The sequence below is a fragment of the Nerophis lumbriciformis genome, linkage group LG10 (genome assembly GCF_033978685.3).
Source record: "Nerophis lumbriciformis linkage group LG10, RoL_Nlum_v2.1, whole genome shotgun sequence".
NCBI lineage: Eukaryota > Metazoa > Chordata > Actinopteri > Syngnathiformes > Syngnathidae > Nerophis > Nerophis lumbriciformis.
This window is the reverse complement of record NC_084557.2, coordinates 6,982,501-7,008,403: the sequence shown is the minus strand read 5'-3', so window position 1 is coordinate 7,008,403 and position 25,903 is coordinate 6,982,501. Positions and strand designations below refer to the sequence as shown.

At 36.5% G+C, this 25,903-nt stretch overlaps 1 protein-coding gene and 1 long non-coding RNA gene across 3 annotated transcripts in view; both read right to left on the bottom strand.

Moving 5' to 3' along the window:
• The window catches only part of roraa (RAR-related orphan receptor A, paralog a), a 917,687-nt gene that overhangs the window by 176,901 nt on the left and 714,883 nt on the right, over nt 1–25,903 (bottom strand). The window lies entirely within an intron of this gene.
• LOC133612719 (uncharacterized) lies at nt 1,038–4,478 on the bottom strand. Its single transcript, XR_012050629.1, has 2 exons — nt 4,266–4,478; nt 1,038–2,410 (listed from the first exon to the last, which is right to left on the bottom strand). It is a non-coding gene; the product is annotated as an uncharacterized lncRNA (long non-coding RNA).

Genomic DNA, 25,903 nt, shown 5'->3' with positions numbered 1-25,903 from the left:
TTTTCCCCATTCAAAATGAATTGTCCATTTTTTAAACTTACACAATTCCCACATTTTTCAACCTATTAAAACCATTCCAACATCAACACATTCCACTCATCCAACTAACACTTTCCCAAGTTCCAAACCAAATTCTGTTTTTCCTGGAAATTCAAACATCTCAGATAGGTCAAGGATCTCTCCAAAGACAAGTTATCCCCTTTTGCCCCCTGCTGGGAAACATCCGCATTGTCTCCAACTCGTTGAACCATATTCAATGTGTTTATATGTATGTTATAGACATACAGACATATGGTTTCTACACCAAAATTCATCTATTTATTCTTCTTCTCCAGATTTTGGCGCGCTCTACCTTCCACATTTACCACCCAATTCAAAGCGTTCCCACTTCGAACTGTACAGGCTATTTGGGAATCTCGGGCTTTCCCGTGACAAATTTCAAAAATTTCCCGATTTCCCCAAAATTGCAGGTTTTCCGGGACATGTTTCCCATTCAGAGTGACCTGGCCATTTTTCAAACTTTCACCATTTCCACATTTTTCTACCGATTCAAACCATTCCACCTTAAAACTCATTACACCATCCTGGAAATTCAAACTATCCTTTTTTCAAGTTAAAAAAAATTCCAGGATTTTCCAGAATTCCTGCTTTTCCAAAGCCTTATTTCCACCCTTTTTTCTGTCGACTATTCCTTCCACACTTTTCATCCCACTTCAACTGTTTCACCGTCAAATCCATCCATCCATCCATCCATTTTCTACCGCTTGGCCCTTTTGGGGTCGCGGGGGGTGCTGGAGCCTATCTCAGCTGCATTCAAGCGGAAGGCGGGGTACACCCTGGACAAGTCGCCAGCTCATCATTCCTCTTAATCAGGACAAAAAAAAACAAAGTTGTTTTTGAACTGGAAAAATTCCCGGTTGGTGGTGAATTCCTTAATACCATTTCTCAATTAAAAATGTTACTATTTCAACATTTTTCAACCGATTTGAAAAATTCCAACACCAACCACTCATTCAGAACGTTCACATTTTTTAACATTTTCCAAAAAATTCCCGCTTTTACCGAAATTTCCATGCAATTCCTATTGAAATCAATGGGACATTTTTCAAAGTTCCACTACTCCCACATTTTTTTATCCGATTCAAACCTTTCCAAAATATTCAGCCTGTTCAGGAATTGTGTGCTCTCCTTCAACAATTTTTAAAAAATTCCAGGATTTCCAAGAATTCACAGTTTTCAGGGAGATTTTCCCCATTCAAAATGAATTGTCCATTTTTTAAACTTCCACAATTCCCACATTTTTCAACCTATTAAAACCATTCCAACATCAACACATTCCACTCATCCAACTAACACTTTCCCAAGTTCCAAACCAAATTCTGTTTTTCCTGGAAATTCAAACATCTCAGATAGGTCAAGGATCTCTCCAAAGACAAGTTATCCCCTTTTGCCCCCTGCTGGGAAACATCCGCATTGTCTCCAACTCGTTGAACCTCATTCAATGTGTTTATCTGTATGTTATTCATTCCCACAATAACATACAGACATATGGTTTCTACACCAAGATTCATCTATTTATTTTTTCTTCTCCAAATTTTGGCGCTCTCTACCTTCCACATTTACCCCCCAATTCAAAGCGTTCCAACTTCGAACTGTTCAGGCTATTCGGGAATCTCGGGCTTTCCCTTGACAAATTTAAAAAAATTCCCGATTTCCCCAAAATTGCAGGTTTTCCGGGACATTTTTCCCATTCAGAGTGAACTGGCCATTTTTCAAACTTTCACCATTTCCACATTTTTCTACCGATTCAAACCATTCTACCTTAAAACTCATTACACCATCCTGGAAATTCAAACTATCCTTTTTTCAAGTTCAAAAAAATTCCAGGATTTTCCAGAATTCCTGCTTTTCCAAAGCCGTATTTCCACCCTTTTTTCTGTCGACTATTCCTTCCACACTTTTCATCCCACTTCAATTGTTTCACTGTCAAATCCATCCATTTCCTACCGCTTGTCCCTTTTGGGGTCGCGGGAGGTGCTGGAGCCTATCTTAGCTGCATTCGGGTGGAAGGCGGCGTACACCCTGGACAAGTCGCCAGCACATCATTCCTCTTAATCAAGACAAAAAAAAAACAAAGTTGTTTTTTGAACTGGAAAAATTCCCGGTTGGTGGTGAATTCCTTAATACCATTTCTCAATTAAAAATGTTACTATTTCAACAATTTTCAACCGATTTGAAAAATTCCTACACCAACCACTCATTCAGAACGTTCACATTTTTTAACATTTTCCAAAAAATTCCCGCTTTTCCCGAAATTCTCAAATTTCCATGCAATTCTTATTGAAAAGTTCCACAACTCCCACAAAATGTTTCATCCGATTCAAACCGTTCCAACTTCAAAATATTCCGCCTGTTCAGGATTTGTGTGCTCCCTTTCACCATCTATAACATTTCCCCCCCCAGATTTCCAAGAATTCCCAGTCTTTAGGGACATTTTCCCCATTCAAAATGAATTATCCATTGTTAAAACTTCCACAATTTCCACATTTTTCAACCGATTCAAACAATTCCACCTTCACCATATTCCACTCATCCTGGACATTCAAACTATCATTTTTCCAAGTGAAAAAAAATTCCAGAAATTCCCAGAACTCCCGGTTTTTTAAAACCCTCTTTCACCCTTTTTTCTGTCGACTACTCCTTCCACATTTTTCAACCCACTTCAACCGTTCCACCGTCAAAACATTCTTCTTAACCAGGACAAAAGACATAGTTCATTTTTTAACTGGAAAAATTCCCAGTTTTCCCGAAATTCCATAATACCATTTCTCAATTAAAAATGTTATTACTTCAACATTTCTCGACCGATTTGAAAAATTCCAACACCAACCATTTCAACTCATTCAGATTTCCTTTTAAAGTCCCGCTTTTCCCGAAATTTCCACTGAAATCAATGGGACATTTCTCAAAGTTCCACAACTCCCACACTTTTTTTTATCCTATTCAAACTTCAAAATATTCCACGTGTTCAGGAATTGTGTGCTCCCTTTTCACATCAATAAAAAATAAAACAAATCCCAGATTTCCAAGAATTCCCAGTCTTTAGGGACATTTTCCCCATTCAAAATGAATTATCCATTGTTAAAACTTCCACAATTTCCAAATTTTTCAACCGATTCAAACCATTCCCCCTTCAACACATTCCACTCATCCTGCGCATTCAAACTATCATTTTTCCAAGTTAAAAAAAATTCCAGAAATTCCCAGAACTCCCGGTTTTTTAAAACCCTCTTTCACCCTTTTTTCTGTCGACTACTCCTTCCACATTTTTCAACCCACTTCAACCGTTCCACCGTCAAAACATTCTTCTTAACCAGGACAAAAGACATAGTTCATTTTTTAACTGGAAAAATTCCCAGTTTTCCCGAAATTCCATAATACCATTTCTCAATTAAAAATGTTATTACTTCAACATCTCTCGACCGATTTGAAAAATTCCAACACCAACCATTTCAACTCATTCAGATTTTATTTTTTTTAAGTCCCGCTTTTCCCGAAATTTCCACTGAAATCAATGGGACATTTCTCAAAGTTCCACAACTCCCACACTTTTTTTTATCCTATTCAAACTTCAAAATATTCCACGTGTTCAGGAATTGTGTGCTCCCTTTTCACATCAATAAAAAATAAAACAAATCCCAGATTTCCAAGAATTCCCAGTCTTTAGGGACATTTTCCCCATTCAAAATGAATTATCCATTGTTAAAACTTCCACAATTTCCAAATTTTTCAACCGATTCAAACCATTCCCCCTTCAACACATTCCACTCATCCTGCGCATTCAAACTATCATTTTTCCAAGTTAAAAAAAATTCCAGAAATTCCCAGAACTCCCGGTTTTTTAAAACCCTCTTTCACCCTTTTTTCTGTCGACTACTCCTTCCACATTTTTCAACCCACTTCAACCGTTCCACCGTCAAAACATTCTTCTTAACCAGGACAAAAGACATAGTTCATTTTTTAACTGGAAAAATTCCCAGTTTTCCCGAAATTCCATAATACCATTTCTCAATTAAAAATGTTATTACTTCAACATTTCTCGACCGATTTGAAAAATTCCAACACCAACCATTTCAACTCATTCAGATTTTATTTTTTTTAAGTCCCGCTTTTCCCGAAATTTCCACTGAAATCAATGGGACATTTCTCAAAGTTCCACAACTCCCACACTTTTTTTATCCTATTCAAACTTCAAAATATTCCACCTGTTCAGGAATTGTGTGCTCCCTTTCCACATCAATAAAAAATAAAACAAATCCCAGATTTCCAAAAATTCCCAGTCTTTAGGGACATTTTCCCCATTGAAAATGAATTATCCATTTTTAAAACTTCCACAATTTCCACATTTTTCAACAGATTCAAACCATTACACCTTCAACATATTCCACTAATCCTGGACATTCAAACTATCATTTTCCCAAGTTCAAAAGAATTCCAGGAATTCCCGTTTTTTTAAACCCCTTTTCACCCTTTTTTCTGTTCACTACTCCTTCCACATTTTTCGACCCACTTCAACCGTTCCACCGTCAAAACATTCCTCTTAAACAGGACAAAAAACGTAGAGCTTTTTTTAACTGGAAAAATTCCCAGTTTTCCCGAAATTCCAGGAATTCCATAATACCATTTCTCAATTAAAAATGTTATTACTTCAACACTTCTCGAACGATTAGAAAAATTCCAACACCAACCTCATTAAGAAAATTCAGATTTTTTTTTAAAGTCCCGCTTTTCCCGAAATTTCCATGAAACTTGTCAGGTACAAAACTTTACCTTACTAGCCTATGTAAAGCAACCATTTATAAATACATGAAATTTCCATTGAAATAAATGGGAAATTTTTCAAAGTTCCACAACTCCCACACTTTTGTATCCTATTCAAACCATTCCAACTTCAAAATATTCCGCCTGTTCAGGAATTGTGTGCTCCCTTTCCATATCTATTACAAATTGTTCCCAGATTTCCAAGAATTCCTAGTCTTTAGGGACATTTTCCCCATTCAAATGAATCATCCATTTTTAAAACTTCCACAATTTCCACATTTTTCAAACGATTCAAACCATTCCACCTTAAACATATTCCACTAATCCTGGACATTCAAACGATCATTTTTCCAAGTTTAAAATAATTTCAGGAATTCCCAAAACTCCCGTTTTTTTAAACCCTTTTTCACCCTTTTTTCTGTCGACTACTCCTTCCACATTTTTCAACCCACTTCAACCGTTCCACCGTCAAAACATTCTTCTTAACCAGGACAAAAGACGTACTTTTTTTTTTAACTGGAAAAATTCCCAGTTTTCCCGAAATTCCATAATACCATTTCTCAATTAAAAATGTTATTACTTTAACATTTCTCGATTGATTTGAAAAATTCCAACACCAACCATTTCAACTCATTCAGAACATTCAGATTTCTTTTTAAAGTCCCGCTTTTCCCGAAATTTCCACTGAAATCAATGGGACATTTCTCAAAGTTCCACAACTCCCACACTTTTTTTTATCCTATTCAAACTTCAAAATATTCCACCTGTTCAGGAATTGTGTGCTCCCTTTCCACATCAATAAAAAATAAAACAAATCCCAGATTTCCAAGAATTCCCAGTCTTTAGGGACATTTTCCCCATTCAAAATGAATTATCCATTGTTAAAACTTCCACAATTTCCACATTTTTCAACCGATTCAAACCATTCCACCTTAAACATATTCCACTAATCCTGGACATTCAAACTATCATTTTCCAAGTTCAAAAAATTCCAGGAATTCCCAGAACTCCCTGTTTTTTAAAACCCTCTTTCACCCTTTTTTCTGTCGACTACTCCTTCCACATTTTTCAACCCACTTCAACCGTTCCACCGTCAAAACATTCTTCTTAACCAGGACAAAAGACGTACTTCTTTTTTTAACTGGAAAAATTCCCAGTTTTCCCGAAATTCCATAATACCATTTCTCAATTAAAAATGTTATTACTTCAACATTTCTCGACCGATTTGAAAAATTCCAACACCAACCATTTCAACTCATTCAGAACATTCAGATTTAAAGTCCCGCTTTTCCCGAAATTTCCACTGAAATCAATGGGACATTTCTCAAAGTTCCACAACTCCCACACTTTTTTTTATCCTATTCAAACTTCAAAATATTCCACGTGTTCAGGAATTGTGTGCTCCCTTTCCACATCAATAAAAAATAAAAACAAATCCCAGATTTCCAAGAATTCCCAGTCTTTAGGGACATTTTCCCCATTCAAAATGAATTATCCATTGTTAAAACTTCCACAATTTCCAAATTTTTCAACCGATTCAAACCATTCCACCTTCAACATATTCCACTCATCCTGGACATTCAAACTATCATTTTTCCAAGTTAAAAAAAATTCCAGAAATTCCCAGAACTCCCGGTTTTTTAAAACCCTCTTTCACCCTTTTTTCTGTCGACTACTCCTTCCACATTTTTCAACCCACTTCAACCGTTCCACCGTCAAAACATTCTTCTTAACCAGGACAAAAGACATAGTTCATTTTTTAACTGGAAAAATTCCCAGTTTTCCCGAAATTCCATAATACCATTTCTCAATTAAAAATGTTATTACTTCAACATTTCTCGACGGATTTGAAAAATTCCAACACCAACCATTTCAACTCATTCAGATTTTATTTTTTTTAAGTCCCGCTTTTCCCGAAATTTCCACTGAAATCAATGGGACATTTTTCAAAGTTCCACAACTCCCACACTTTTTTTTATCCTATTCAAACTTCAAATTATTCCACCTGTTCAGGAATTGTGTGCTCCCTTTCCACATCAATAAAAAATAAAACAAATCCCAGATTTCCAAGAATTCCCAGTGTTTGGGGACATTTTCCCCATTTAAAATGAATTATTCATTGTTAAAACTTCCACAATTTCCACATTTTTCAACCGATTCAAATCATTCCCCCTTCAACACATTCCACTCATCCTGCGCCTTCAAACTAACATTTTCCCAAGTTCTAAACCAAAATTCCGGTTTAGAAGAAATGTTCATCCCTATATGTCAATAAACATTTACTAAATATTTCGTACCGGTATATAGTTGGCTTCTTATAGCAAGGTGCGGCTAATTTATATTACTATATTTATTTCTTCTACGATTTGGTGGGTGTACTCTATAGCCCTGAAAATAGGGTAATTCAAGTTCTAAATGAGGTGAAGATGTTTTAAATGCAGGATTCAAGTGCATTTGTTTGAAAGAAAGTTGACTTTGATGCATGCACTTGGCAATGAACTCGTTAAGTTGAGGAAAACACTTGAAGGGTCTTCCTTGCAGGAGTTGGTAAACAGGGCTGCGTTTCATTAAGGACCACGTCCCTGAATGAGCCATGCGCCTCTAAACAAAGTTCATTGCCTTGCACATTCCTCCCCCTTTCATCTTGGTAATTAGCACTGAAGCCGCATTTCTTTTATTTCAAATGTATGCACGGGCATAAAAAAAAATCAATCTTAAACAGACGGTTCCGGCAAGGCTGTCGTGCTTTGTTATTCATGACGACGGCGTTCTTTTTTGTTGCGGGGCACAAGGAGCGCCTGGCGCCGCTAGCCTTGAGAGGCGGCGTTAACTCTTCAGCCAGCGCACGCTCCACGGGGAGACGCAAACGTGCGGCCTCAGAAAATAAGGGGGAAAAGTTACGACTTTTATTCTTTTGAGTGTTTTGTCTTTTGTAAGGAGAGCCCCCCCCCCTGCTGCTCAGGAGGATCACTAATTGCTTCATCAGGAGCAGCCCCACTGCCTCCTTCTCCTTAATCAAAGGTACTTTTGTCATAAAGTGGCAGAGCGTACGTCGCCACGACCTTTCTATAGCGCCCTCAACTCATCACCATTCCACGCGCCTCTCATTTTTCATCCTTTCCTCCCTGCCAGGCTCCCTCGATGCCATCTCCGTGGAGCGGAGGGCAGGGTGACTTTGTACGCCGTGACCGATGACCCTGGCTCAAGCCCTGACTCCGCAGCATTTTGCGCTGAATTTTCTGACAATGTCATCACAGTTTTTTGTTTCCTTCTTGACAACGGAAATAGTTCCAAGGACAGCAGCTTCTCCGTGTTTTGGCCACGTTGCCGCCCAGTCAAGTAAAACCCCACAAGTGACAGCTCATCATTAGCCGCGTTTAGAACAAGTGGTGCAGACTTTGAACGCCTCAATCTTCATTTAAAACTAAATATTCCCGTTCCATTCCACTCATGATGTGACATGATCCCTGTTGACCAATCAACGTACTCGACTTCAGACGTGCCCACTTTTTCAGCAGGTGAGCTACTTTTCAAATGACAAAATCGAGGTGATCTACCTCATCTTCACCCATATATACAGTATATATACATATATATATATATACAGTACACCTTCTCATTCAATGCATTTTCTTTATTTCCATGACTATTTACATTGTAGATTGTCACATCAAAACTACGAATGAACACATGTGGAATTATGTACTTAACAAAAAAAGGTAAAATAACTGAAAACATGTTTTATATTGAAGCTCATGGAGAGAATGCCAAGAGTGTGCACAACAGTAATCAGAGCAAAGGGTGGCTATTTTGAAGAAACTAGAATATAAAACATATTTTCAGTTATTTCACCTTTTTTTGTTATATATATATATATATATATATATATATATATGTCTTAATAAAGTTATCCAAAAAATAGTGCTCGATACCGTAGTAGAGCGCAATATATGTATGTGTGGGAAAAAATCACAAGACTACTTCATCTCTACAGGCCTGTTTCATGAGGGGTTCCCTCAATCATCAGGAGATTTTCTCCTGATGATTGAGGGAACCCCTCATGAAACAGGCCTGTAGAGATGAAGTAGTCTTGTGATTTTTTCCCACACATACATATATATATATATATATATATATATATATATATATATATATATATATATATTAGGGCTGCAACTAGCGATTAATTTGATAATCGATTAATCTGTCGATTATTACTTCGATTAATCGATTAATAATCGGATAAAAGAGGCAAACTACATTTCTATCCTTTCCAGTATTTTATTGGGAAAAGAACAGCATACTGGCACCATACTTATTTTGATTATTGTTTCTCAGCTGTTTGTACATGTTGCAGTTTATAAATAAAGGTTTATTAAAAATAAAAAAATAAAATTGCCTCTGCGCATGCGCATAGCATAGATCCAACGAATCGATGACTGAATTAATCGCCAACTATTTTTATAATCGATTTTAATCGATTTAATCGATTAGTTGTTGCAGCCATAATATATATATATTTAAGTTAAAGTTAAAGTAGCAATGATTGTCACACACACACTAGCTGAGGCTAAAATATTCTCTGCATTTGACCCATCACCCTTGATCACCCCCTGGGAGGTGAGGGGAGCAGTGGGCAGCAGCGGTGGCCGCGCCCGGGAATCATTTTGGTGATTTAACCCCCAATTTTAACCCTTGATGCTGAGTGCCAAGCGGGGAGGTAATGGCTCCCGTTTTCATAGTCTTTGGTATGACTCGGCCGGGGTTTGAACTCACGACCTACCGATCTCAGGGCGGATATATATATATATATATATATATATATATATATATATATATATATATATATATATATATATATATATATATATATATATATTTATTTATTTATTTATTTATTAGGGCTGCAACAACTAATCGATTAAATCGATTAAAATCGATTATAAAATAGTTGCTGATTAATATATATATACATATATATATATATATATATATATATTAGCGCTGCAACAACTAATCGATTAAAATCGATTATAAAAATAGTTGCCGATTAATTTATGTATATATATATATATATATATATATATATATATATATATATATATATATATATATATATATATATATATATATATATATATATATATATTAGGGCTGCAACAACTAATCGATTAAATCGATTAAAATCGATTACAAAAATAGTTGCCGATTAATTTAGTCATCGATTCGTTGGATCTATACTATGCGCATGCGCAGAGGCAATTTTATTTATTTATTTTTAATTAAATATATATATATATATATTAGGGCTGCAACAACTAATCGATTAAATTGATTAAAATCGATTAATTTAGTCATCGATTCGTTGGATCTATGCTATGCGCAGAGGCAATTTTATTTATTTATTTATTTTCAATTAAAAAAACAAAAAAATATATATATATTTTTTATAAACCTTTATTTATAAACTGCAACATGTACAAACAGCTGAGAAACAATAATCAAAATAAGTATGCTGCCAGTATGCTATTTTTTTTCAATAAAATACTGAAAAGGATAGAAATGTGGTTTGTCTGTTTTATCCGATTATTAATTAATCAATTAATCGAAGTAATAATCGACAGATTAATCGATGATCAAATTAATCGTTAGTTGCAGCTCTAAAATATATATATATATATATATATATATATATATATATATATATATATATATGACCCCCAGCGGGCCTTTGGAATATCTCCCTAATTCTGAGGTCTCAAGGTTGGCAAGTATGTGTTACGTAGAATCAACAAAACTTGCAACAGAGGGGAGAGAGTGGGAGCTACGGAGGCCAGCTGCTGCTGTATAAGCACTAGTCAGCCATCAATCGCCCCTGAGGGGAATCAAGCTGGTGAAGGGGTTAAAAAACTAGCTAAGCTACTGGAAAATGTAGTTAAGCTACGTAGCTTAGCTACATGTAGCTTGTTACTGCCCATCACTGCCGATTTACCACAGTCTAGTCCAGGTAAGATCAGGTAGACCCTAATCAGGCTTGTCGCTGATATAATGTATACAATATGTATTCTATTGGACACAAAAAACCGGTGCATAATTCTTTCTGGACCAGACCACAGAAACATTCAATCCATCCTCCACAAGCACACCGAAGATGACTCCTCTGAGCAGCATTCCAACAAAGGCCTACTGAGAAGAACCTGAACCAAAAACCCACAGAAGTGCAGCACTTGATAAGAAAGGGGACTTGGTATCAGGCTGCAGTCATAACACACCTGTGCTGGCGGGACACACCAGGAAACATAAACAATGCTGCAATTCTTCCCCGCTGCCGGCATGAGATCCGATTACAGTTACAAGAACGCCGCTCGGTGTTTCAAGGAAAAACCGGACAACTATTTGCAGACTGAAGTCCGAATGGAGCAAGAGTGAAAAGGTGCATGAAGGAACAAGGCAATGAGTGGCAGGACATGTGCAAGAATGTAGTTTGATGTTTCTACACTGCAAAAACTGAAATATAAGTAAGATTAAATACCTCAAATAAGGGTGATATTTGCTTATTTTCTGCCTGATAAAATAATTCTTCTCACTAAGCAGATTTTATGTTAGAGTGTTTTACTTGTTTTAAGTGTGTTGGTCCTAAATGATCTCAGTAAGATATTACAGCTTGTTGCTGAGATTTGATGACCTATATTGAGTAAAACATGCTTGAAACTAGAATATCAACTGTTGCAAACACTCACAAGTACACTGCAAAAAGTCAGTGTTCAAAAACAAGAACAAATAATACAAAAATGAGGGGTATTTTATTTAAACTAAGCAAACTTATCTGCCAATAGAACAAGAAAATTTGGCTTGTCGAGACTTTCCAAAACAAGTAAAATTAGCTAACCTCAAGGTTTGTTAAATACAAAAAATAAAAAAGGTGAGTACACTGCAAAAAGTCAGTGTTCAAAAACAAGAAAAAAAAATACAAAAATTAGGGGTATTTTATTTGAATTAAGCAAAATTATCTGCCAATAAAACAAGAACATTTGGCTTGTCGAGACTTTCCAAAACAAGTAAAATTAACTAACCTCAATGAAGCCAAAAATAGCTTAAAATAAGTATATTCTCACTAATAACAAGTGCACTTTTCTTGGTAGAAAAAAAAGAGACCTTTTTTGCTCAATATGTTGAAAAATATTCTTAAATTAAGCAAATGCTAGTGCCATTATCTTGACATCATGATATGCGCTCGGCATCATGATTTTTTTTTTCATGCTCGAAATAAGAAATTATTACTTTAAAAAGGTAGTTTTATACTTGTGAGTGTTGATGACACAGCTTTGCAACAGTTGATATTCTAGTTTCAAGCATGTTTTAGTCAATATAGGTCATCAAATCTCAGCAACACTGCAAAAAGTCAGTGTTCAAAAACAAGAACAAAAAAATACAAAAATGAGGGGTATTTTACTTGAACTAAGGAAAATTATCTGCCAATAGAACAAGAAAATTTGGCTTGTCGAGACTTTCCAAAACAAGTAAAATTAACTAACCTCAATGAAGCCAAAAATAGCTTAAAATAAGTATATTCTCACTAATAACAAGTGCACTTTTCTTGGTAGAAAAAAAAGAGACCTTTTTTGCTCAATATGTTGAAAAATATTCTTAAATTAAGCAAATGCTAGTGCCATTATCTTGACATAATGATATGCGCTCGGAATCATGATTTTTTTTTTTCATGCTCAAAGTAAGAAATGATTACTTTAAAAAAGCAGTTTTATACTTGTGAGTGTTGATGACACAGCTTTGCAACAGTTGATATTCTAGTTTCAAGCATGTTTTACTCAATATAGGTCATCAAATCTCAGCAACACTGCAAAAAGTCAGTGTTCAAAAACAAGAAAAAAAAAAAAAAAAAATTAGGGGTATTTTATTTGAACTAAGCAAAATTTTCTGCCAATAGAACAAGAAAATTCGGCTTGTCGAGACTTTCCAAAACAAGTCAAATTAACTAACCTCAATGAACCCAAAAATACCTTAAAATAAGTATATTCTCACTAATAACAAGTGCACTTTTCTTGGTAGAAAAAAAGAGACCTTTTTGCTCAATATGTTGAAAAATATTCTTAAATGAAGTAAATGCTAGTGCCATTATCTTGACATAATGATATGCGCTCGGCATCATGATTTTTTTTGTTTCATGCTTAAAGTAAGAAATGATGACTTTAAAAAGTAGTTTTATACTTGTGAGTGTTGATGACACAGCTTTGCAACAGTTGATATTCTAGTTTCAAGCATGTTTTACTCAATATAGGTCATCAAGTCTCAGCAACACTGCAAAAAGTCAGTGTTCAAAAACAAGAAAAAAAAATACAAAAATGAGGGGTATTTTACTTGAACTAAGCAAAATTATCTGCCAATAGAACAAGAAAATTTGGCTTGTCGAGACTTTCCAAAACAAGTAAAATTAGCTAACCTCAATGAACCCAAAAAAGACCTTAAAATAAGTATATTCTCACTAATAACAAGTGCACTTTTCTTGGTAGAAAAAAAAGAGACCTTTTTTGCTCAATACGTTGAAAAATATTCTTAAATGCTAATGTCTTTATCTTGACATAATGATATGCGCTCGGCATCATGATTATTTTTTTTCATGCTCAAAGTAAGAAATGATTACTTTAAAAAAGCAGTTTTATACTTGTGAGTGTTGATGACACAGCTTTGCAACAGTTGATATTCTAGTTTCAAGCATGTTTTACTCAATATAGGTCATCAAGTCTCAGCAACACTGCAAAAAGTCAGTGTTCAAAAACAAGAAAAAAAAATACAAAAATGAGGGGTATTTTACTTGAACTAAGGAAAATTATCTGCCAATAGAACAAGAAAATTTGGCTTGTCGAGACTTTCCAAAACAAGTAAAATTAACTAACCTCAATGAAGCCAAAAATAGCTTAAAATAAGTATATTCTCACTAATAACAAGTGCACTTTTATTGGTAGAAAAAAAAGAGACCTTTTTTGCTCAATATGTTGAAAAATATTCTTAAATTAAGCAAATGCTAGTGCCATTATCTTGACATAATGATATGCGCTCGGAATCATGATTTTTTTTTCATGCTCGAAATAAGAAATGATTACTTTAAAAAGGTAGTTTTATACTTGTGAGTGTTGATGACACAGCTTTGCAACAGTTGATATTCTAGTTTCAAGCATGTTTTACTCAATATAGGTCATCAAGTCTCAGCAACACTGCAAAAAGTCAGTGTTCAAAAACAAGAAAAAAAAATACAAAAATGAGGGGTATTTTACTTGAACTAAGGAAAATTATCTGCCAATAGAACATGAAAATTTGGCTTGTCGAGACTTTCCAAAACAAGTAAAATTAACTAACCTCAATGAACCCAAAAATACCTTAAAATAAGTATATTCTCACTAATAACAAGTGCACTTTTCTTGGTAGAAGAAAAAGAGACCTTTTTGCTCAATATGTTGAAAAATATTCTTAAATGAAGTAAATGCTAGTGCCATTATCTTGACATAATGATATGCGCTCGGCATCATGATTTTTTTTGTTTCATGCTTAAAGTAAGAAATGATGACTTTAAAAAAGTAGTTTTATACTTGTGAGTGTTGATGACACAGCTTTGCAACAGTTGATATTCTAGTTTCAAGCATGTTTTACTCAATATAGGTCATCAAATCTCAGCAACACTGCAAAAAGTCAGTGTTCAAAAACAAGAAAAAAAATACAAAAATGAGGGGTATTTTACTTGAACTAAGGAAAATTATCTGCCAATAGAACAAGAAAATTTGGCTTGTCGAGACTTTCCAAAACAAGTAAAATTAACTAACCTCAATGAAGCCAAAAATACCTTAAAATAAGTATATTCTCACTAATAACAAGTGCACTTTTCTTGGTAGAAAAAAAAAGAGACCTTTTTTGCTCAATATGTTGAAAAATATTCTTAAATTAAGCAAATGCTAGTGCCATTATCTTGACATAATGATATGCGCTCGGCATCATGATTTTTTTTTTTCATGCTCAAAGTAAGAAATTATTACTTTAAAAAAGCAGTTTTATACTTGTGAGTGTTGATGACACAGCTTTGCAACAGTTGATATTCTAGTTTCAAGCATGTTTTACTCAATATAGGTCATCAAATCTCAGCAACACTGCAAAAAGTCAGTGTTCAAAAACAAGAAAAAAAAATACAAAAATGAGGGGTATTTTACTTGAACTAAGGAAAATTATCTGCCAATAGAACATGAAAATTTGGCTTGTCGAGACTTTCCAAAACAAGTAAAATTAACTAACCTCAATGAAGCCAAAAATAGCTTAAAATAAGTATATTCTCACTAATAACAAGTGCACTTTTCTTGGTAGAAAAAAAAAGAGACCTTTTTGCTCAATATGTTGAAAAATATTCTTAAATGAAGTAAATGCTAGTGCCATTATTTTGACATAATGATATGCGCTCGGCATCATGATTTTTTTTGTTTCATGCTTAAAGTAAGAAATGATGACTTTAAAAAGTAGTTTTATACTTGTGAGTGTTAATGACACAGCTTTGCAACAGTTGATATTCTAGTTTCAAGCATGTTTTACTCAATATAGGTCATCAAATCTCAGCAACACTGCAAAAAGTCAGTGTTCAAAAACAAGAAAAAAAAATACAAAAATGAGGGGTATTTTACTTGAACTAAGGAAAATTATCTGCCAATAGAACATGAAAATTTGGCTTGTTGAGACTTTCCAAAACAAGTAAAATTAGCTAACCTCAATGAAGCCAAAAATACCTTAAAATAAGTATATTCTCACTAATAAGTGCACTTTTCTTGGTAGAAAAAAAAGAGACCTTTTTTGCTCAATATGTTGAAAAATATTCTTAAATTAAGCAAATGCTAGTGCCATTATCTTGACATAATGATATGCGCTCGGCATCATGATTTATTTTTTTTCATGCTCGAAATAAGAAATGATTACTTTAAAAAAGCAGTTTTATACTTGTGAGTGTTGATGACACAGCTTTGTAACAGTTGATATTCTAGTTTCAAGCATGTTTTACTCAATATAGGTCATCAAATCTCAGCAACACTGCAAAAAGTCAGTGTTCGAAAACAAGAAAAAAAAAATACAAAAATGAGGGGTATTTTACTTGAACTAAGGAAAATTATCTGCCAATAGAACAAGAAAATTTGGCTTGTCGAGACTTTCCAAAACAAGTAAAATTAACTAACCTCAATGAAGCCAAAAATAGCTTAAAATAAGTATATTCTCACTAATAAGTGCACTTTTCTTGGTAGAAAAAAAAGAGACCTTTTTTGCTCAATATGTTGAAAAATATTCTTAAATTAAGCAAATGCTAGTGCCATTATCTTGACATAATGATATGCGCTTGGCATCATGATTTTTTTTTTCATGCTCGAAATAAGAAATGATGACTTTAAAAAGGTAGTTTTATACTTGTGAGTGTTGATGACACAGCTTTGCAACAGTTGATATTCTAGTTTCAAGCATGTTTTACTCAATATAGGTCATCAAATCTCAGCAACAAGCTGTAATATCTTACTGAGATCATTTAGGACCAAAACACTTAAAACAAGTAAAACACTCTAACATAAAATCTGCTTAGTGAGAAGAATTATCTTATCAGACAGAAAATAAGCAAATATCACCCTTATTTGAGATATTTCATCTTACTTAGATTTCAGTTTTTGCAGTGTATAAAACTACTTTTTTAAAGTAATAATTTCTTATTTCAAGCATGAAAAAAAAAAATCATGACTTTGACACAATTGTGTCTCATAATTAAAACAGATGACAGCCAAATGGACTTTGCTGTTTTATTTTCAATAAAACAATAGAAAACACGTACTCATATAGTAGTACAGTTGGCACAGTACAGTAAACTGACAGTTAATATTTAAACATTTAACATTTCTAACAATTTTGAACAGAAATAGTTCATGCACATTCAGATAAATTCTTCAAAATTACAATTAAAAAAATTTGGCCGGGGGCCGGGCTGTATATATGCGCACTAATTGACTGAAAGAGCACGTACTTGGCGCGATGATGTCATGTTATCCATGGAAAAACGCATTTTTCGACAATATGATTTGCCCGAGCGGCTAGGACAGGGGTCGGCAACCCGCGGCTCTAGAGTCGCATGCGGCTCATTAGCGCCGCCCTAGTGGCTCTCTGGAGCTTTTTCAAAAATGTATGAAAAATGGAAAAAGATTAGGGGGGAAAAAAAAAATCAATTTTTTGTTTTAATATGGTTTCTGTAGGAGGACAAACATGACACAAACCTCCCTAATTGTTATAAAGCACACTGTTTATATTAAACATGCTTCACTGATTCGAGTATTTGGCGAGCGCCGTTTTGTCCTACTAATTTTGGCGGTCCATGAACTCACCATAGGTTGTTTACATGTATAACTTTCTCCGACTTTCTAGGACGTGTTTTATGCCACTTCTTTTTCTGTCTCCTTTTGTCCACCAAACTTTTAAGGTTGTGCATGAAAGGTGAGTTTTGTTCATGTTATTGACTTGTGTGGAGTGCTAATCAGACATATTTGGTCACTGCAAGCTAATCGATGCTAACATGCTATTTAGGCTAGCTATATGTATATATTGCATCATTATGCCTCATTTGTAGGTATATTTGAGGTCATTTAGTTTCCTTTAAGTCCTCTTAATTCAATTTATATCTCATGACACACTATCTGTATGTAATATGGCTTTTAATTTTTTGCGGCTCCAGACAGATTTGTTTTTGTATTTTTGGTCCTATATGGCTCCTTCAACATTTTGGGTTGCCGACCCCTGGGCTAGGAGACCCCGAGAGTAACAAGCGGTTGCCTTGTTGCCTTTCCATTAAGAACAATAAATTAGTTTTTAGTATAAGTTTGCTGGTTTCAAGAAATGTAATGCCGAGCGCATATCATTATGTCAAGATAATGGCACTAGCATTTACGTCATTTAAGAATAGTTTTCAACATATTGAGCAATAAGGTCTCTTTTTTTTTTTTTCTACCAAGAAAAGTGCACTTGTTATTAGTGAGAATATACTTATTTTAAGGTATTTTTGGGTTCATGGAGGTTAGCTAATTTTACTTGTTTTGGAAAGTCTCGACAAGCCAAATTTTCTTGTTTTATTGGCAGATAATTTTGCTTAATTCAAATAAAATACTCCTAATTTTTGTATTTTGAGGGACCACAATGTCCCTTTGGGACAGAGGACCCTATTGAAATTGTAAGGTTTTATTATTCTTTATTATTATTATTATTATTACACCGCCGTCTCTTTGAGCTGTAATTTGACCCTGTTAACATGCTTCAAAACTCACCATATTTGACACACACCAGGACTGGCGAAAATTGCCATCTAATCAAAAAACCAAACCCCAAAACTCAAAATTGCGCTCTAGCGCCCCCTAGGAAAAAACACAGATGAAACAAAAACCTCTATGTAGGTCTGACTTAGACCTAGATTTCATACATTGACATCCCTCAGCAAAAATCAACAAGGAAGTTGGCAATTTCCCCTTCAAAACAAAAGTTTAGTAAAAACTGTCACTTTTGGCTCTTTGAGCTGTAATTTGACCCCCTTAACATGCTTCAAAACTCACCAAACTGGACACACACATCAGGACCGGCAAAAATTGCGATCTAATAAAAGAAAACCAACCCCAAAACTCAAAATTGCGCTCTAGCGCCCCCTAGGAAGAAAACAAAGACACAACTGCTCCTAGGAAGAAAACTCAGACAAACCTGCCTGTAACTTCCAGTAGGAGACATGAAACAAAATCTTCTATGTAGGTCTCACTTAGACCTACATTTCATATATTGACAACCCCCAGCAAAAATCAACAGGAAGTTTGCAATTCCCCCTTCAAAACAAACGTTTAGTAAAAACTGTCACTTTTGCCTCTTTGAGCTGTAATTTGACCCCCTTAACATGCTTCAAAACTCACCAAACTGGACACACACATCAGGACCGGCAAAAATTGCGATCTAATAAAAGAAAACCAACCCCAAAACTCAAAATTGCGCTCTAGCGCCCCCTAGGAAGAAAACAAAGACACAACTGCTCCTAGGAAGAAAACTCAGACAAACCTGCCTGTAACTTCCAGTAGGAATGTCTTAGAGACATGAAACGAAATCTTCTATGTAGGTCTCACTTAGACCTACATTTCATATATTGACAACCCCCAGCAAAAATCAACAGGAAGTTTGCAATTCCCCCTTCAAAACAAAAGTTCTGTAAAAACCGGTCACCTTTTTTCTAACATTATCTCCTCTGAGCGCGTTTGTTGTGTCAGCTTCAAACTCGCACAGGAGAGAGACTGAACCCTTCTGATTAAAAGTTGACCAAAGAGTTTTAATTACTGCTCCGGTTTGGATTTGATGTGCCGTCAAAGTCGGTCCCGTCCATCGCTGCTTGCAGCTTTAATTTTTCTTGTTTTTGAACACTGACTTTTTGCAGTGTACTCACCTTTTTTTATTTGTTTTATTTTACAAACCTTTATTTATAAATTTCAACATTTACAAACAGTCGAGAAACAATAAAAATAAGTACAAAAACAGTACAAAACAGTACAAAACAGCGCCAGGGGGTTGTGAATTTAAAGTACCGTATTTTCCGCACTATAAGGCGCACCTAAAAACCTCCTAATTTTCTCAAAAGCCGACAGTGCGCCTTATAATCAGGTGCGCCTTATATATGGCCAATATTGAGCCACAACAGGTCTCGCAACTACGGGATGCAAAACGTAACCCCAGCCTCTACTGTAGCTTCTATTCTATGCGCCTTATAATGCGGTGCGCCTTATAATGCGGTGCGCCTTATATATGAACAAAGTTTTAAAATAGCCCATTCATTGAAGGTGCGCCTTATAATCCCGTGCGCCTTATAGTGCGGAAAATACGGTAACTAAAATAGAATACAAAATATATTTATTTATGTGTATAACAAATTTCAGTAAATAACTTAAATTTGGAACACAGCATCATTGTTTTTACAGCTTTTTGCTTGTTAGAGGTAGAGAGTGTTTTAACGTAGAGTTCTAATTCTTTTTTAAAGGCACAAAAATACAGGTCCGGTATTGAGAAACGTACATTTGTGAATATAAAACTTAGCCGACAGTATAATGAGGTTGCAAAGGTAAAAATCCTTTTCAAATTGTTTTTTTCATAGTTCCTACTCACCTTCCACCTCCAGCTTCTCCACATTTACCCTCACCACCTTACGTGTTTTTAACATCCTCTTGTGTTTGACTCAGACAAAACGCAAAATCAATACGGCTTTTTTTTCCCCCCCTCCCCATTTCCTCTTTGTTGCAACTTCAAAAAACACAAATGGACAGTTCTCCAGAGGAGGAGCAACACAGAAAACAAAACAACGTCTGAGCTCTGAACGCTCCATGGGGGCAAACAGGTGCAAATAGGGAAGGAAAAACAATTTAGTATCGTCAATAATCTTCCTCTACTCCACGGGTGTCAAACTCAAGGCCCGGGGGCCAAATCTGGCCTGCCACATCATTTTATTTGGCCCTGGAAAGCCTGGAAATAATATGCGTCATTAAAGTACTGTATTTTTTTTTTACTATAAAGCGCACTTAAAATCAAAACTCGACAGTGCGTTTAATGCATACTTGCCAACCTTGAGACCTCCAATTTCGGGAGGTGGGGGGTGGGTGCGGGGGGCGTGGTTGGGGCGGGGGCGTGGTTAAGAGGGAAGGAGTATATTTACAGCTTCCTTCGGGGTCGCGGGGATATATATATATATATATATATATATATATATATATATATATGAAATACTTGACTTGGTGAATTCTAGCTGTAAATATACTCCTTCCCTCTTAACCACGCCCCCGCCCCAACCACGCCCCCCGCACCCACCCCCCACCTCCCGAAAGTGGTAGAAAATGGATGGATGGATGGATGGATGGATATATATATATATATATATATATATATATATATATATATATATATATATATATATGTATATATATATATATATATATATATAAATAAAAGAAATACTTGAATTTCAGTGTTCATTTATTTACACATGTACACACACATAACACTCATCTACTCATTGTTGAGTTAAGGGTTGAATTGTCCATCCTTGTTCTATTCTCTGTCACTATCTTTCTAACCATGCTGAACACCCTCTCTGATGATGCGTTGCTGTGTGGCACGCACAAAAGTGCTTTCATCAAATGCACTAGATGGCAGTATTGTCCTGTTTAAGAGTGTCACAACATTGCTGTTTACGGCAGACGGACTGCTTTACTGTAGACGTTCTTTATATTGTGGGAAAGCGGACTCAGGTCCGCATGGAGCTGGAGGGGGCGTGGCCTCCAGCTCCGCCTGAATTTCGGGAGATTTTCGGGAGAAAATTTGTCCCGGGAGGTTTTCGGGAGAGGCGCTGAATTTCGGGAGTCTCCCGGAAAATCCGGGAGGGTTGGCAATCATGGTTTAATGTAAGGAATAAGTTTGGTTGTGCTTACCGACCTCGAAGCAATTTTATTTGGTACTTGGTGTAATGATAAGTGTGACCAGTAGATGGCAGTCACACATAAGAGATATGTGTAGACTGCACCGTTTGATGTGCTTCAACACACGAGTATTATTATGGTGTGTGCATAAGGTAAGACATATTATATTATGCAAAAGCAACTATTCTTACCTTCTGGTACCTGCTGATCTGTATTTGGGATCTGCATAAATCACTGAAAAATTGCGCAAGTCCGTCCATGCCGACACCGTAGTCGATAATCTTCTTCTTTTTCTCTATCTTCTTGTTATGGGACATTCATCCTCCACTGTTGCCATTTCTAATATAAAGTAGTGTAAAGTTCTTACTTATATCGGTCAGTAAACTCGCCATGAAAGCGCTAAAACATACCGGTGTAGTGAGTTTACATTATTCACCCAAGGAACTTTAGTTATTAGAGAGTTACGGTCGGACGGTTTTTCACGGGACACATTTCGGGCGTTGTTGTTGCACTAGTGAGCCGCGGATGAGGAGATGCTGCTCCGTTATTGATTGAAGTAAAGTCTGAATGTCATTAAAACAGTTAGTGCCATTTTTTTGACACTTCTTCCCCTGACATCCATTGCATTCGGTCTCCCTAGAGGGGGGGGGGGGGTTACCCACATATGCGGTCCTCTCCAAGGTTTCTCATAGTCATTCACATCGACGTCCCACTGGGGTGAGTTTTTCCTTGCCCTTATGTGGGCTCTGTACCGAGGATGTCGTTGTGGCTTGTGCAGCCCTTTGAGACACTTGTGATTTAGGGCTATATAAATAAACATTGACTGATTGATTGATTGACTCCCGTCCTTGCACGCTACACACCGCTACAACAAAGATGACGGGGAGAAGACGCTGTCGAAGTGGAGGCACGTAAATAAGACCGCCCTGAAGCAACTGTCAGAAAGCGGCATCCATTGCATTCGGTCTCCCTAGAGGGGGGGGGTTACCCACATATGCGGTCCTCTCCAAGGTTTCTCATAGTCATTCACATCGACGTCCCACTGGGGTGAGTTTTTCCTTGCCCTTATGTGGGCTCTGTACCGAGGATGTCGTTGTGGCTTGTGCAGCCCTTTGAGACACTTGTGATTTAGGGCTATATAAATAAACATTGATTGATTGATTGATTGACTCCCGTCCTTGCACGCTACACACCGCTACAACAAAGATGACGGGGAGAAGACGCTGTCGAAGTGGAGGCACGTAAATAAGACCGCCCTGAAGCAACTGTCAGAAAGCGGCATCCATTGCATTCGGTCTCCCTAGAGGGGGGGGGGTTACCCACATATGCGGTCCTCTCCAAGGTTTCTCATAGTCATTCACATCGACGTCCCACTGGGGTGAGTTTTTCCTTGCCCTTATGTGGGCTCTGTACCGATGATGTCGTTGTGGCTTGTGGAGCCCTTTGAGACACTTGTGATTTAGGGCTATATAAATAAACATTGATTGATTGATTGATTGAGTCCCGTCCTTGCACGCTACACACCGCTACAACAAAGATGACGGGGAGAAGACGCTGTCAAAGTGGAGGCACGTAAATAAGACCGCCCTGAAGCAACTGTCAGAAAGCGACTTGAAGATGATCTGTAAAACATCATCTATGCAACATTTTGACCAAAGAACCCTATAATCCGGTGCACCTTATATATGAAAAAAGATCGAAAATAGACCATTCATTGGTATTGCGCATTATAATCCGGTGTGCCCTATGGCCCGGAAAATACGGTATATCTTGTTTTCCGTCAAAATGGGAAGGACAAATACATTTAGTAAGAAAAGATGAAGTACTTTATTGACACATTATTTCTAGGCGTTCTCGAGCCGCATACAAAGACGTGGCAGGCCTTGAGTTTGACGCCTGTGATCTAAGCAGCACTCTGTCAGCACTAAAATGACGGGAACTTTGAAAAGATCACGCATATGTAATGTGTAAATAACCTCAGATGTGTGATGGAATTATGACTAAACCTGGCTGCAGGAAAAAAATAAAAATAAAATAAAAAATAAAACACCTTATGGTTTGTGATGCTTATCTGGAGCTGCTTTGTTGTTGTCGCTGTTTGATTGGTGGAGGGGGCACAAGTGTCACCTCACCTGGCCTGTGATTGGACTAATGTGTCAACAGCACAAGGTGTGACTGACAAGAGCAGACCACTGACAGTCCTGAGTGACAGGTGGCCAATAGGAGGATGTTTTGGAGAGTGCAGGAATAAATCCAAGTGTGAGGTGATTCTAATCTACATTTAAAACACTTCCTTGTGTATTGGATATGCTTTTGGTGTAAACTTTGTGTGAGTTTTGCTCCACAGTCACTTTTATAACCTGTTTTTATGAGCTTCGACTGAGTTATTACCTCAGTAGAAGCATTTATTGGAAGTCCCATCTTAAAACTCATTTGTATACACTAGCCTTTAAATAGACTCCCCTTTTAGACCAGTTGATCTGCCGTCTCTTTTCTGCTCTGCCCCCCTCTCCTTCGTGGAGGGGGGGGGACAGATGGACCACTCATCTAATAGTGGATCTAACTGTGTTAGATCTACTATGGACTGGACTCTCACACTATCATGTTGGATCCACTATGGACTGGACTCTCACTATTATGTTAGATCCATTAAGGACTGGACTCTCACTATTATGTTAGATCCACTATGGACTGGGCTTTCACTATTATGTTAGATCCATTATGAACTGGACTGGACTCTCACTATTATGCTAGATCCACTATGGACTGGACTCTCACTATTATGTTAGATCAACTATGGACTGGACTCTCACTATTATGTTAGATCCACTATGGACTGGACTCGAACTATTATGTTAGATCCACTATGGACTGGACTCTCACTATTATGTTAGATCTACTATGGACTGGACTCTCACTATTATGTTAGATCCACTATGGACTGGACTCTCACTATTATGTTAGATCCTCTATGGACTGGACTCTCACAATATTATGTTAGAACCACTATGGACTGGACTCTCACACTATTATGTTAGATCTACTATGGACTGGACTCTCACACTATTATGTTAGATCCACTATGCACTGGACTCTCACATTTATGTTAGATCCACTATGGACTGGACACTCACACTATTATGTTAGATCCACTATGGACTGGACTCTCACTATTATGTTAGATCCACTATGGACTGGACTCTCACACTATTATGTTAGATCCACTATGGACTGGACTCTCACACTATTATGTTAGATCCACTATGGACTGGACTATCACACTATAATGCTAGATCCACTATGCACTGGACTCTCACACCATTATGTTAGATCCACTATGGACTGGACTCTCACTATTATGTTAGATCCACTATGGACTGGACTCTCACTATTATGCTAGATCCACCATGGACTGGACTCTCACAATATTATGTTAGATCCACTATGGACTGGACTCTCACACTATAATGCTAGATCCACTATGCACTGGACTCTCACACTATTATGTTAGATCCACTATAGACTGGACTCTCACACTAGTATGTTAGATCTACTATGGACTGGACTCTCACACTATTATGTTAGATCCACTATGGACCTGGACTCTCACTATTATGTTAGATCCACTATGGACTGGACTCTCACTATTATGTTAGATCCACTATGGACTGGACTCTCACACTATAATGCTAGATCCACTATGGACTGGACTCTCACTATTATGTTAGATCCACTATGGACTGGACTCTCACACTATTATGTTAGATCCACTATGAACTGGACTCTCACTATTATGTTAGATCCACTATGGACTGGACTCTCACTATTATGTTAGATCCACTATGGACTGGACTCTCACTATTATGTTAGAACCACTACGTTATGACAGACCGCCTTAAAAAACGGAATGGAATTGTAAATTTTTTTTACTGAATGAGACACCCAGAATGTACATGAAAATAAAGAATGTGGGGTTTACAATATTAACTATGCAGGATAAAACACTGAATATTGACAACATATGAACCCCCTCTCCATCCACATATTTTACAATCAAGCCAAACGCAACAACATTTCCAGACATGGTCGAAAATACTTCATTAACATTATATAGATTCACCCGGTCACAACATCAGGTACACCTGCACACTCGCTGATCGATTAAGACGGCATAAAAACAGCTGCTTTAGCAGCATTTATGTCAGTGTTATTATGCACATGCCACGATTATATGAACATACTACGTTGTCCTAACTTTTTTGTGTGGTTTTTTTTAGCTCCTTCCCGTAAGCAGAGGCTTCCAAAGCTGCGTGCAAGCTCACGCCAAAATGCATGAACCTTACTATTTGATGCTTTGGTGTTGTTTAACACAATAGTCCAACATTGTAACAACATTTAAAAAGACAAAATTCACCATAAGACCCCTTTAACTGGTGCAGAATTAAAAAAAAGTGACAATTCTTACAAAATAAACTGCATTATGGACAATTAAGATTTTACATTTGCCATCTTTAGCTCACCCAGTGTCTATATTAGCCTACTATCAAAATGACTTTAATGATGTAAGTGCCTATATTAGATAT